The sequence below is a fragment of the Malaclemys terrapin genome, chromosome 6 (genome assembly GCF_027887155.1).
Source record: "Malaclemys terrapin pileata isolate rMalTer1 chromosome 6, rMalTer1.hap1, whole genome shotgun sequence".
Lineage (NCBI taxonomy): Eukaryota > Metazoa > Chordata > Testudines > Emydidae > Malaclemys > Malaclemys terrapin.
Genome location: NC_071510.1, coordinates 120,115,268 through 120,129,269, shown reverse-complemented (window position 1 = coordinate 120,129,269; position 14,002 = coordinate 120,115,268). Strand labels below are relative to the sequence as shown.

At 47.6% G+C, this 14,002-nt stretch overlaps 1 protein-coding gene across 3 annotated transcripts in view; it reads right to left on the bottom strand.

Annotated features, from left to right (window-relative positions):
• The window catches only part of ZBTB7C (zinc finger and BTB domain containing 7C), a 299,969-nt gene that overhangs the window by 68,255 nt on the left and 217,712 nt on the right, over nucleotides 1-14,002 (bottom strand). The gene's annotated exons all lie outside the window — the stretch shown is intronic.

Below are 14,002 nucleotides of genomic sequence, written 5' to 3'. Positions count from 1 at the left end.
AGAACAGGGCTTCAAAAACCTCATGGTTTACCTGCAAATGATTTATAACTTGACACTGTCACTGTCCTGGGTCAGATTCTGCTCTCAGTTGCCCTGGTGAAAATCCAGAGGCATTACATCGGCCCAGATTGTCCCCTTTACGTGATGAAGCCCACAGTAACCAGGCTTTGAGGAAAGACGTTTCTGTGAGGAGCCCCTCATGGACTTCCTCCCTTACAGCTCTGACTCAGGTGGGAGAGAAGTTTGCTTCTCTCATGTCAACATGTCACAGGCCCTGCCCACAAACCTATTTGAATCCCCATGCAGATCCCAGGGATGTGTCAGGAGGCAGGGCCATCAGAGTATAAACTCTGTGCCTCCCCATCAGCTCTGGCCCCAGTAGCCTGCCTGGCTTCCGGACAATGTGGCTCTCTATATACACAAAAGATAACACAGTTTCAAGCTGACATGGGCCTGAACAAGAACCTGGGATCCAAAGAGCCCTCAAGTTTAGGATTCTAAAAATTCGGATCAGGATCCAGCTGGATTCTGAAGCTGGAGTCCTTCTCCAATCTGTCTCCAACACCCCCACCCAGTTTATTTCAGGTGCATGTCCATTTAGAGTCTATTTAGTAATTCACCAGCAATATTCTGTTCATTTCCTAGGCTGAATGCTGACTAGCAAACCTAGGACAGGCCTCCGACATTAACCATTTTAGGATCAGAATTCATATGGTTCTAAAAGCACGCCTGGGTGAGGGAAATATTTATCAGCCTGTTTACAACATTTCCAAGCTTCCTTGTTCTTTATCCCCCCTCCCTTCCACTTCCCATTTTGATTGCAGACATTACCATAATTTCTTAACTTGAATCCTACAGGATGGGCAATCAGGCCCTCACAGAGCTACCTCAGTTAGCGCAGATGTGCTAGAAAGCTGTCCAGATGGCTCTCTTCCCCTGAAACTCCGTATTTCACTGCAGCGACATTCTGCAAGCTGGAGATGGCAGGGGTAAGTCCCTCCCCATATGGCATACAAGAGGCCATTGCCGTAAGATGAAACGAGATGGAAGAGACTCCAGCATTCTAAAGCATTTTGAATTTATCAGAGCTTTGCCATCATTTGGTAAAAGCAAATCACAGCTGCGGTCTCATGTAAGAGATGACAAGCAGTAGTAAAAAATAAATGTCAGAGTTTCAAAGGCAGGACAAGACCACTTCTGAGATATATTTGCACACCCCCAAGTTCACTTCCAAATTACCACCTGCTATGTTGCACCACACTGAGTGAAATGGAGTTGCTGTACAACACGTTGTCACATAGTGTAATGTATTGGAGATCCAAGCAGGTGTTAGAAACCATAATGGCTGTGATTAAACTTCATGACTCCATCCTGCTCCCGCTGAAATCAACGTCAGTTTCACAACTGATTTCCATAGGATCAGGATTGATCCCTGTATCACGAACCAGAATGTGTGCGCTTCAGAGACATCGTTTTGAAACGGGATCAAAACCCACTGCCCAGGCTGCTGATCACAATCAAAAGTTACAGAGCCAAGGAATAAACACAGTGCCAGCCTTAGCTGACCAAAGTTAATCGGCGCTCTCCACCCAGCACACCAGGAAGTGGTAATGACAAGGGCGGTGTATTGACACCATCAAGGGATTTTTCAGTCACTGGAGCAGGAAGCTGAGGGGGTGTGAAGAAAAGCTGCAGATGCTGGGCCCCACTCTTTCAAAAATGTGCCATAATGATAGGTGTGATCGACCATTTAAAGAAACACCCTGCTAAGGCCAAATAGAGTTCAGGAGCAGACTGTGATCCACTGCACATTTCAAAGGAAAGGGTTTTTTGTCTCTCCACCCACTGGCACGGAGAAGCCACAGACGCAGGCTGGATTGTGTGGTCCTAAGGGTCTTCATCGGCTCCAGTTACACGCAACTGCCATGGAAATTCAAGGATATCTTTGGAAGCCAAGACATAGCCACATTCCACCCTGGGAGATAAAAGTCACAGGGAGCACTCAGTGAGCGGGGACTGTCTTGCGTATGGAGGCAGGAGGGGTGAAAACAAATTCATGATCTTGTAGCTCCAATCAAATCAAGACAACTAAGGCCGGATTGTAGATGCACTTTCGGTCTGCACAACAGCCCCCAAGCTTGTGCAAAGTCAGAGTAGCCCTAAGGCTCTGTGGCTGCTCTAGTTTTTGCCAGGAGCTGAACTGGTGCTCAGCGCCGCCAGGATTGCAGAGAGTTCTGATTGGCACAACTGAACCTTTGGTCCTCAGTATTAAACCTTTAAAAAAGTTGTGGCCTCCAAGATGAATCTACTAGCCTGCCATGTGACACTGACATAGTGATCTAATCGTCCTTACCTTCGTCCTACTCCTTCCCCATCCCCTCTGGGTTGCCATCTCCTCCTATTACTATTTAGCATTTATTTGCATTGTGGTTGCACCCAGTGGCCCCAGTTAGAAGCTGGCTCCCTTTGTGCTAGGTGCTGTACAAATATATAAGACATGGGGGGGCTGAGTGTCCATTGCCCTGCACTGTGGGTAGTCATTCAAACCCATGCAAAATGAGCACCAAGAGCCATCATTCTGATTTAGTGGTGTTTTACCCCAATCTGCATGGGTGTAAATGACTGCACAAGATGCAGGGTAACAGACACTGGGGCCCATAGCATCTACTCTGAAAAGTTGAGGTCCATCTTCAGATGGTGGAAACTGGCATAGCTTGACTGAGGTCAAAGGAGCTGCACTGATTTACACCAGCTGAAGATCTGGCCCCTTGTCTTTAGTTAAAGTGCAAGCTCTTCAGGGCAGGGAGTCTGTCTTGAGCTCTCCTGTAAAGCACCATATACCCCTATGGATCGCTATAAATAATAATGTCTTGGCCTCAGTGGTTTCAAAGCTATGACAAGGAGTGGTAGGCAGTACAATGGAAGGTACAGACACCTCAAAATAAACAATATCAATATCAGTAACACATTTCCTAAAATACCGGGAAAGGGCCCGATCCCGCGGCCCTTACTCACGAGAGTAAAGACTATTCACAGTACCAGTGCTTAGATACCACTGATGCCATAGATAGATGCCACACAGAAACAGATGGAGAGAGAGCATGGTTGGGTGGTTAGAGCACTCGTGTGGGCATCAGGGTTCCATCCCCAGCTGTGCCGCTGACGTGCTGTCCAACCTTGGCCAAGTTGCTACGTCCTGCTTCTTCTCCCATGCTGTCTGTCTGGTTTATGTTGAATGTAAGCCCTTTGGGGCAGAGACTGTCTCTCACTGTGTGTGTGTGTACAGTCCTAGCACAAGAGACCCTCGTATCAGTTACGGCCTCTATTCGTTACTATAATACAAGCAGTGAATGATAAAATAGATGAGACTGGATAAAACAGGAGTACAGAGAGGTTACTTTATTGCTGTATTTGGCACTGGTACAACTGCTGCCGAAATACTGTGTCTAGTTCTAGTGCCCACAATTCAGGAGGGAGGTTGATAAATTGGAGTGGGTTCAGAGAAGAGCCACGAGAATGATGAAAGGATTAGACAACCTGCTTTACAGTAATAGACTCAAGGAGCTCAATCTGTTTAGACTAACAAAAAGAAGGTTTAGGGGTGACTTGAACATAGTCTATAAGCACCTGTATGGAGAACTTCTATTTGATAATGGACCCTTCAATCTAGCACAGAAAGGTAGAACACAGTCTAGCTGCTGGAAGTTGAAGCTAGACAAATTCAGACTGGATATAAAACAAACAGTTTTGACACTGAGGGTAATTAACCATTGGGACACATTACCAAGGATTAGGGTGAAGTCTCCATCACTGACTATTTTTAAATCGAAATTGGATGTTTTCCTAAAAGATCTGCTCTAGGAATTATTTTGAGAAGTTCTACAGCTTGAGTTATACAGGCAGTCAGACTAGGTGATCACAATAGTCCCTTCTGGCCTTGGAATCTGTAAATTTATGAATATGAATCTATGAATAATGCCCCATGGCTCCCTCCCAAGGGACGGAGTGGTTGCAGAGAGCCCCTTCCCCTTTATGTCCCCCTGTACAGGGGTTAAGCACAATGCTCCCCTTAGAAACCAAGGACTCTGAAAGATCATGACAAGGCAGTGTAGTCTAGTGGATAGAGCAGTGCAGTGGGACTCAGGAGACATGGCTTATATGCCTGGCTCTGCCCCTGACTTGTTGTATGATCTTCAGCAGGTCACACAAGTCCCTGTACCCCATTTTACAGATAATAGTACTTACTTAAACTGCTCTGAGATCTACAGATGGTTATTATGATATTATCATCATTTGCCACAGCCTCCCCTCTCAGCTGCACTTCCCAGCAGCGCTGGTCAAGCTCAGAATAACGGCCTGCTGCAGGGTCTAAAGAGATGGGGCAGTGACTGAGGCCTGGTCTACACTACGGGTTTAGGTCGACTTTAGCAGCGTTAAACCGAATTAAGCCTGGACACGTCCACACAACGAGGCCCTTTCTTTCGAATTAAAGGGCCCTTTAAACCGGTTTCTTTACACCACCTCCGACGAGGGGATTAGCGATAAAACCGGCCTTTGCGGGTCGGAATTGGGGTAGTGTGGACGGAATTCGATGTTATTGGCCTCCGGGAGCTATCCCACAGTGCTTCATTGTGACCGCTCTGGACAGCGCTCTCAACTCAGATGCACTGACCAGGTAGACAGGAAAAGACCCGCGAAGGTTTGAATTTAATTTCCTGTTTGCCCAGCGTGGAGAGCACAGGTGACCACGCAGAGCTCATCAGCACAGGTAACCGTCATGGAGTCCTCCCAGGATCGCAAAAGAGCTCCAGCATGGACCGAACGGGAGGTACGAGATCTGCTCGCCATATGGGGAGATGAAGCAGTGATAGCTGAACTCCGTAGCAGTAAAAGAAATGGAAAAGTATTAGAAAAGATCTCCAAGGCCATGAAGGACCGAGGCCATAACAGGGACACACAGCAGTGCCGCGTGAAAATGAAGGAGCTACGGCAAGCCTACCACAAAGCCAGAGAAGCAAACGGAAGGTCCGGGGCAGAGCCGCAAACTTGCCGCTACTACGCGGAGCTGCATGCGATCCTAGGGGGTGCAGCCACCACTACCCCAACCGTGTGCTATGACTCTCTCACTGGAGAAACACACAGGGAAGACGGTTCGGGGAACGAGGAAGATGACGATGGAGGTACTGTAGGTAGCTCACAGCAGCAAGGAAGCGGAGAAACCGGTTTCCCCAACAGCCAGGATATGTTTGTGACACTGGACCTGGAACCAGTAACCCCCGAACTCACCCAAGACCCTCAGGGCACACAGGAGACCTCTGGTGAGTGTAACTTTGTAAATATTTGTAAACATTACAAAAAAAAAGCAAGCAAGTCTGTTAACGTGTATGGGGATGGAGCGGAAATCCTCCAGGGACATCTCCAGAAAGCTCTCCTGGTTGAAATGGGGTGATTTTATTAAGGGGGACATTCAGAGGCGCCCGTTCCTGCTATTCTGACCAGAAATGTTCCCCGCTGTTAACCACGCGGTGGGGGGGAGGGGTGAAGTGATCATCCCAGAGAATCGTGTGTGTGTGTGTGGGGGGGGGGAGTTTACTTGTGTTTGTGCCGCATGTTAACCGGGAAACCGCAGCCCCCTCCTTTTACATTGAAACCCCATTTTAAATGGACAACCCAATTCATCCTTGATATGGGAAATGCGCTGCTGTTTGCAACCTTTCCCGCATGTTAAGAAGGTTAAAAAAGCCAAAACACTGTGGCCTACGATGGCTGCCTGCAAGCCGAAATATGCGACCTTGTAATGAAAGAGTGTACCCATTGTTCCCTAAAATGTGTCTTTTTTAACCACCTCTCCCTTCTCCTCCACCAGCTGCAAATGTTTCTCCTTCGCAGAGGCTCGTGAACATTAGAAAGAGAAAACATAAGACGAGGGACGAGATGTTCACGGAGCTGCAGATGTCCGCCCAGGCTGATAGAGCACAGCAGAATGCGTGGAGGCAGTCAATGTCGGAGATGAGAAAAGCCCAACATGAACGAGAGGAGAGGTGGCGGGCTGAAGACGATAGGTGGCGTCAGCTTGCAGACAGACGGCAAGAGGCAATGCTCCGTCTGCTGGAGCATCAAAGTGATATGCTCGAGCGTATGGTTGAGTTGCAGGAAAGGCAGCAGGAGCAGAGACCGCCGCTACAGCCCCTGTGTAACCAACAGCCCTCCTCCCCAAGTTCCATAGCCTCCTCACCCAGACGCCCAAGAACACGGTGGGGGGGCCTCCGTCCACCCAGTCACTCCACCCCAGATGATCGCCCAAGCATCAGAAGGCTGGGCTTCAATAAGAGTTAAAGTTTTAAAATGCAGTGTGTCCTTTTCCATCCCTCCTCCCCCACCCATCCCAGCTACCTTGGCAATTATCCCCCTACCTCTGTAAGGAACTAATAAAGAATGCATGAATGTGAAAAAACAATGACTTTATTGCCTCTGCAAGCGGGAGGGGAGGGGAGGGTGGGGTGGGGTGGTTGGTTTACAGGGAAGTAGAGTGAACCGGGTCGGGGGGGGGGGGGTTGGAGGGTTCATCAAGGAGAAACAAACAGAAGTTTCACACAGTAGCCTGGCCAGTCACAAAACTCGTTTTCAAAGCTTCTCTGATGCGCACCGCGCCCTGCTGTGCTCCTCTAACCGCCCTGGTGTCTGGCTGCGCGTAATCAGCGGCCAGGCGAGTTGCCTCAACCTCCCACCCCGCCATAAAGGTCTCCCCCTTCCTCTCACAGATATTGTGGAGCACACAGCAAGCAGCAATAACAATGGGGATATTCTTTTCGCTGAGGTCTGAGCGAGTCAGTAAGCTGCGCCAGCGCGCTTTTAAACGTCCAAATGCACATTCCACCACCATTCGGCACTTGCTCAGCCTGTAGTTGAACAGGTCCTGACTACTGTCCAGGCTGCCTGTGTATGGCTTCATGAGCCATGGCATTAAGGGGTAGGCTGGGTCCCCAAGGATCACGATAGGCATTTCAACATCCCCAATGGTCACTTTCTGGTCCGGGAAGAAAGTCCCTTCCTCCAGCTTTCGAAACAGAGCAGAGTTCCTGAAGACGCGAGCATCATGTACCTTTCCCGGCCATCCCACGTTGATGTTGGTGAAACGTCCCTTGTGATCCACCAGGGCTTGCAGCAGCATTGAAAAGTACCCCTTGCGGTTTACGTAGTCGGTGGCTTGGTGCTCCGGTGACAAGATAGGGATATGGGTTCCGTCTATGGCCCCGCCACAGTTTGGGAATCCCATTTCAGCAAAACCATCCACTATTGACAGCACGTTGCCCAGAGTCACTACCCTTGCTATCACCAGGTCTTTCATTGCCCTGGCAAATTGGATCACAGCAGCCCCCACAGTAGATTTGCCCACTCCAAATTGATTCCCGACTGACCGGTAGCTGTCTGGCGTTGCAAGCTTCCACAGGGCTATCGCCACTCGCTTCTCAACTGTGAGGGCTGCTCTCATCTTGGTATCCTGGCGTTTCAGGGCAGGGGAAAGCAAGTCACAAAGTTCCATGAAAGTGCCCTTACGCATGCGAAAGTTTCGCAGCCACTGGGAATCGTCCCATACCTGCAGCACGATGCGGTCCCACCAGTCTGTGCTTGTTTCCCAGGCCCAGAATCGGCGTTCCACGGTATCAACCTGCCCCAGTGACACCATGATTTCCACATTGCTGGGGCCTGTGCCTTGTGAGAGGTCTATGGCCATGTCAATTTCCTCATCACTCTCGTCGCCGCGCTGCAATCGCCTCCTCGCCTGGTCCGGGTTTCGCCTTGGCATGTTCTGGCTCTGCATATACTCCAGGACAATGCGCGTGGTGTTCATAGTGCTCATAATTGCCGCGGTGATCTGAGCGGGCTCCATGATCCCAGTGCTAGCTATGGCGCCTGGTCAGAAAAAAGGCGCGAAAGTAGTATCTGATGGACCAGGAGAAGGAGGGAGGGAGGGAGGGAGGGCCGAGTGACGACATGGCGTACAGGTACAGGAACAGGGAGAAACACAAACAACTGTCACACAGAATGGTCCCCCCAAAGATTAAACTGGAAACCCTGGGCTTAGCAGGCCGTTGATTTCACGGAGGAAGGGGAAGCAAATGAACACAGAACAAATCTATTTTTTACATCTTAAGGTGGCAGCCGACGGTGCAGCATGAGTGACAGCCATACCAGTACGATGACGATGGGTACCAATCATAATATACCATCATCTGCCAAAAGGCAAGGGGCTGCTGCTGTGTAGCAATGCAGCCCCACGTCTGCCAGCCCCACGTCCGCCAGCACCCAGCATCGCCCTCGGCCTCTTCTGGGTGCTTAGCAGACAATATTGGGCAATTGGCAGAAAATAGTATATTACGACTGGGTAACCGTCATCATCAAAACAGTAGCATGTCTGCCCAGGTGGCCATGATTGACAGCCATACCAGTATGACGACGACGGGTACCAGTCATAATATACCATCGCCTGCAAGGGGCTGGTGCAATGCAGCCCTACGGCTGCCAGCCCCACGGCTATCACTCATGCTACACCGTCTACCGCCAAAAGGCAGTTAGCAGCTGCTGCTGTGTAGCAATGCAGTCCCACGTCTGCCGGCACCCAGAGGACATATGGTGACGGTGAGCTCAGCTGAGCTGAGCGGGCTCCATCCTTGCCGTGGTATGTTGTCTGCACAGGTAACCCAGGTAAAAAGGCGCGAATCTATTGTCTGCAGTTGCTGTGATGAGGGGGGAGGGGCCTGACGACATGTACCCAGAACCGCCCGCGACACTGTTTTGCATCATCCGGGCATTGGGATCTCAACCCAGAATTCCAAGGGGCGGCGGAGACTGCGGGAACTGTGGGATAGCTGTGGGATAGCTACCCATAGTGCAATGCTCCGGAAGTCGACGCTAGCCTCGTACTGTGGACGCGGTCTGCCGACTAGAGCACCTAGAGCATTTTATTGTGTGGACATACACAATCGGCTGTATACAACCGATTTCAATAAAACCGGCTTCTATAAATTCGAACTAATTTCGTAGTGTAGACATACCCTAAGACCTTCCAGAACTCATGCGGAGGAGATAGGCTTTAAATGTACCATGAACATTCCATACATTTAACCCTTAAAGAGAAATGCACCTCACTCATCTACCGCCTCTGAAAGGGACCATTTATGTTAGGACTAGAGCTGGGTAAAGGGATCCTGAAACTGCTTGAATTATATACATTGTATATGCATACATGCACCAGCATTCGGACTGGCTATTCCTTTTATGTAACATGAGCTCATAAGGTGCTTTAAGTTACCAGAAAGAGAGGGAATATACCCTACTAGCACAAAAATAACAGCAATGATTACTAGGTAATAACTGATTCATCCAATACTTTACTAACCAGACCAGGTTCTGAAATTGACAGAATCCACAGCCAGCCTTTCATGTGCACATTATTAAAGGCTCTTCTCCTAGCTCTGAAAGGATCCGGCTGGCAGATCAAAGGTCAGACATTTCAAGGAGTAAATTGGTTTAATGTGGCTGCAGATAGCCTCACAAAACCTAATAAATATGCAGCAAAATGTAAGGAGAGAAAATTGTGGACAAGAGAGACAATTACTTTGAAACCAGGATAAGAGCATCATGGGCTCATATTAATCAGTGTAAGGGCTTTATATTCGTGTCGTAGATTTAGTATTCATAACAGGTGCCAGGTTGTCAGCCCTGGAGACTCAGGCTCCCCATTTGCACACAGAGCAAGTACAATGCAGACACTGGCACGATACACCTCTTCCCACTGTCCGCCAACATGCTAGGATGAGTGGATAGTTCAGCATCTAGGCTCACTTCAGTCCTGGGGCTCCTTGTCTATCACCCAATATTAATCACGGGAGGTTCTGTGCTGTGGCCTCCTGCAATTGGACCAAGACTATGAACATCTTCCAGCCACTAGCCAGCAATAGGTTTTAATCTATTGACCTACGTCACATTGGAATTGGTGACATAGAAGTGAAAGGTTTTGGAGACCCATTACCAAATGCCTGGATCATCTATCCCTTTTCCTTGGCACACGATTACTTCTGCAAAGGGGAAAATAGACGTGTGTTCCTCTTTGTCTGTTTAATCAAAAATTGCAAGTCTTTTTTTTCCCCTGGAAGACTCTATGGATGACTGGAGAACCAGCAAGATTCTGACATCACTGGTACCAAGGAAGTGAAACCTGAGCAACTGAGACGGGAAGGTATTTTTATGCACAGTGATTTAAACTCAGTGTCACTGGTTCTCACAATTTAATTGTGAATTTTATGATATTTGGTGTTTTTCTTAAAACCTCAGCTGCTGGAATCACATTATTACCTGAGAATCTCAGCTTTCATTAAAAAAAAAAAAAAAAAAAAGGTTTCTAAGCTTCAAGGCTGCAGAGAAAAGTTTGAAAATGTGAACCCTGAATGTTCCAACACCCAAAGGCAAATAAAAAGAACCCAAAATGTATTGTTTGTTAAATCTCATGGTTTTAAAACCAATCTCAGGATAAGACTAATTATTTTTAAACACTTGGAGTTGGCAATACTGTAACCTCTGTGTCTTGTTTGCTTTTGTTAAAACTTACCCAACTCAAATGTCTTATTAACAGTTGGGAGGAAATATCTCCTTATTCAAAACTCCAGCCCTTTTAATTAAAGCGGAGAAATTGCCCACTCCATTTCTCTAAGCCTCCAAGTAGACTTCCATCAAAAACAAGGAAGACAAGACTTGATATTGCTGATATATAGCTAAGGTTAAAAAAAGGAGGGAAAGAACATTTAAAATAAAGCTCTCAGTCCTCCTTAAAGAAGCAGAAAAGGGCACTACCCCTTTTTATGACCTTGGCAGATCACCTGTAATAGATGAGTCAGTGCACTACAGCTCTATTTTATCTCTCAATAGACTAATAAGAATTAAGTGCAGTCATCCACCTGAGAAGTAGTAAACCCCTTTAGCAGAACCTCAGCTGGTGCGTCACCTGGGAACTTTTTGAAGGCAGTAAGAGAAGGTTTTCTAAGGGCTAAAGTACCACCTGCCCTGTGTAAGCAAGAGCACATAGCTACACTGCCTACAGTGCCTGGCAGCAGATCAGGGATCCAAAGGCAATGCAGAGTCCCAATTTGGTGCCCAATTCCCTCTTGCTTCGGGGTGGGGGAATAATCCACTCCTGATCACAGATTATTTCCCACTCTGTGCCAGCTCAGCTGCACTGTCCAATGCATTGTGGGCTGGGAGGGTGGAGTCAAATCTTAGCCGTTCCCTGGCCCCCTTTCCCCAACTCCCTGCTGATTTGCACAGAAGAAGGAGCAGCAGCTTAGCACAGAGACCAATACGAGTAGCTCTCACAGGGAGGCAGGGGAAAGGAGGTACCCTACACCCACTGATCCCTTGCAGAGGCATGTAGAGCAAGCAGCAGCCTCACCCTAAGTTATTTGTATATATGCGTCTCCTGTAAATTAAAAATCCTGACACTCTAATTTGTATGTGGGGAACCCGGAGCAATTACAAAATCAACCCAAGCACTATTTTGTTTCACAAGATTTTGCCCCCAGTTAGCATCGTCACTCTGCTTTAATTACACTATAATTAATTGCAACAAAAGTGTTTTGAAAGTGCTTGTGCGCAGACGAAAGGCTAGAATATTAAAAACGATCCTGCTTCTCCGCTACAGTAAATGTAAAAAAATAATATCTGCAGGAAATTTATAGCTATATTTTCATATCATCACACTGGGTATTTATTTTACCACTCTTCTTCACAAGGATCTCAAGTGGATTTTACAGGCAAGGTAAACTGAGGCACGGAGAGGGTTTTTTTTAAATCTAGAAGCGGGCTCTAAAAGGGTTAACATGATCTGTTGGCTGGAAGCCAACGCTTAGGCATATTCAGACTAGAAAAGAAGTGCACATTTTTAACAGTGAGGATAATTAATCCTTGGCACTAGCTACCAAAAGAGTATGGTGGCTCACCCACCACTTGAAGTTTTTAAATCAAGACAAGATCTCTCTTTCTAAAAGACATGCTCTAGTTCAGCCAGATATGCTGGGCATGATGCAGGAACCACTGGGTGAAATTCTATGGTCTGTGTTGTGCAGGCCAACAGACCAGATGGTCACAATGGTCCCTTCTGGCCTTAAAATCTAGGAGTTTGCCCAAAGTCAAGCAATAAGCCAGTGGCAAGTTGGGAACAGACTTTAGGATTTCCAACTCTAATTACTTGACTATACTGCCCTCTGATATCAATAAAGATAGGGCCCAGGTTCTGCTGCACTGACTGAGTAGTGCTTTAATCTGCAGATATTCCCACAATAAGGCAGTTTGTTACTCAGCGTGAGTGAGGGTGGCAGAACAAAGACCACTGTTCAAAACATTTTTGATAAAGCTCGAGGGGAATGTGTTTATAACTGATCTCCGCTTAAAGAAATCCATGCAAAAAGCTCCCAACTGGTTGTTTCCTGTGTCTTACTGGGAAGAAAGGAGAGCAGCAGAATACGGACCCTGGACTTCAGAAAAGCAGACTTTGACTCCCTCAGGGAACAGATGGGCAGGATCCCCTGGGAGAATAACATGAAGGGCAAAGGGGTCCAGGAGAGCTGGCTGTATTTTAAAGAATCCTTATTGAGGTTGCAGGAACAAACCATCCCGATGTGTAGAAAGAATAGTAAATATGGCAGGCCACCAGCTTGGCTAAACAGTGAAATCCTTGCTGATCTTAAACGCAAAAAAGAAGCTTACAAGAAGTGGAAGATTGGACAAATGACCAGGGAGGAGTATAAAAATATTGCTCAGGCATGCAGGAGTGAAATCAGGATGGCCAAATCACACTTGGAGTTGCAGTTAGCAAGAGATGTTAAGAGTAACAAGAAGGGTTTCTTCAGGTATGTTAGCAACAAGAAGAAAATCAAGGAAAGTGTGGGCCCCTTACTGAATGAGGGAGGCAACCTAGTGACCGAGGATGTGGAAAAAGCTAATGTACTCAATGATTTTTTTGCCTCTGTCTTCATGCACAAGGTCAGCTCCCAGATTGCTGCACTGGGCAGTACAGCATGGGAAGAAGGTGACCAGCCCTCTGTGGAGAAAGAAGTGGTTCGGGACTATTTAGAAAAACTGGACGTGCACAAGTCCATGGGGCCGGATGCGCTGCATCCAAGGGTGCTAAAGGAGTTGGCGGGTGAGATTGCAGAGCCATTAGCCATTATTTTTGAAAACTCATGGCGATCGGGGGAGGTCCCAGATGACTGGAAAAAGGCTAATGTAGTGCCCACCTTTAAAAAAGGGAAGAAGGAGGATCCGGGGAACTACAGGCCAGTCAGCCTCACCTCAGTCCCTGGAAAAATCATGGAGCAGGTCCTCAAGGAATCAATTATGAAACATTTAGAGGAGAGGAAAGTGATCAGGAACAGTCAGCATGGATTCACGAAGGGGAAGTCGTGCCTGACTAACCTAATTGCCTTCTATGATGAGATAACTGGCTCTGTGGATGAGGGGAAAGCAGTGGATGTGTTATTCCTTGACTTTAGCAAAGCTTTTGATACGGTCTCCCACAGTATTCTTGCCGCCAAGTTAAAGAAGTATGGGCTGGATGAATGGACTGTAAGGTGGATAGAAAGCTGGCTAGATTGTTGGGCTCAACGGGTAGTGATCAATGGCTCCATGTCTAGTTGGCAGCCGGTTTCAAGCGGAGTGCCCCAAGAGTAGGTCCTGGGGCCGGTTTTGTTTAATATCTTTATTAATGATCTGGAGGATGGTGTGGACTGCACTCTCAGCAAGTTTGCAGATGACACTAAACTAGGAGGCGTGGTAGATACACTAGAGGGTAGGGATCGGATACAGAGGGACCTAGACAAATTAGAGGCTTGGGCCGAAAAAAACCTGATGAGGTTCAACAAGGACAAGTGCAGAGTCCTGCACTTAGGACGGAAGAATCCCATGCACTGCTACAGACTAGGCACCGAATGGCTAGGTAGCAGTTCTGCAG